The sequence below is a fragment of the Limulus polyphemus genome, unplaced genomic scaffold (assembly GCF_000517525.1).
Source record: "Limulus polyphemus unplaced genomic scaffold, Limulus_polyphemus-2.1.2 Scaffold539, whole genome shotgun sequence".
In the NCBI taxonomy this organism is placed as follows: domain Eukaryota; kingdom Metazoa; phylum Arthropoda; class Merostomata; order Xiphosura; family Limulidae; genus Limulus; species Limulus polyphemus.
Window position 1 is genome coordinate 315182 of NW_013666149.1, and position 1291 is coordinate 316472.

The following is a 1291-nucleotide window of genomic DNA, read 5'->3' on the forward strand; positions in this document are numbered from 1 at the left end:
TGCGAAATTTCAAAAACACACACAAAACGCTGAAAATAAACAAATTATTAAGTACATATTTGGAATTTACAGGTTAATAGCACGATTTATTTGGTAAAAATTACGTTCTATGGAAATTAAATTTTTTTCAAATATTCAAACAACAAAGTTCTAGAATGACTTGTTTGGTTCGTTTGTGTTGTTAAGCACAAAGCTACGCAATGCGTTATGTGCCCATCACGGGTATCGAAATCCGATTTTAGCACTCTAAGCCTTGTGGCTTACCACTGAGCCACTAGAGGGCTCTAGAATGAAGAAATTTTTTTTATGGTAACTTAAAAAAATAATATTAAATTAATTAAAAATACTTTCTCGCAATTTTGAATTTCAAAAGTGGTTACAAATAGTTATATTTATAATTAATAACTTACATTATTTTACCTAAAAAAATAATGGCATTAATGATCAAAAGATATAGTTCCAGCTTGTGTTTCCACATTTTATCTACGACCGTGAGGGTTTGGTCATATTTTACTAGCATGTATAAAATGTATAATACACATAATGGAAATTATTGGTGGACTTTCAAAAGAGCAAGTGTTACTCATGCATGCCGCTTTGAAATGCTTTTAATAACACTGCAGCTCGACTTAAGGAAATATTGTGTTTAGTAATCATACTTCTATAGCAATAAATAAAAATTATACAAATTCATGAAATGCAGATTAAAGCCTCATGAGCGTTTTTATTTTTGTAAATTCTTGTTCATTTTTTTTAGAGTAAAGCGTCACAGTGAGATATCTGTGCTGTGCTAATCGCAAGGATCGAGCACAGATTTTTAGCGTTATAAGCTCTCACACTTACCAGTGAGCCACCAGGGATCGTTTGGATGGATTTCTCTAATATTCAACACCTTTCCCTGACCACCATCTGTGGTTGGTTAACTGTTTTAGTTAGAAGTCACAGATCACGGAGATAATCAGTAATGCAGATTTTACACAGTTCGATCCAGTAATCAGAAACCATCCATTAGTTTTTTTTCTGTGACGTCACAGGTATTTTACTGGATAGTCACTTATCACACTTAACATTTTCTTGTCAATAAATCGTAGATGAAAGAACAGTTGATCCCAACATGACAACGATATGTGATTAACTCATAAATGTCAAATAAGGGAATGTTTCATCTGTGGATGCATTCTTCAGGACCAAAGATTAACCCTTAAGAGCACGAAACAGTTGTCCATTTTTAAAGGGAACTATTACGTGTTCCTGATTTATAATTAAATATACATAAAAAATTGTCTCCATG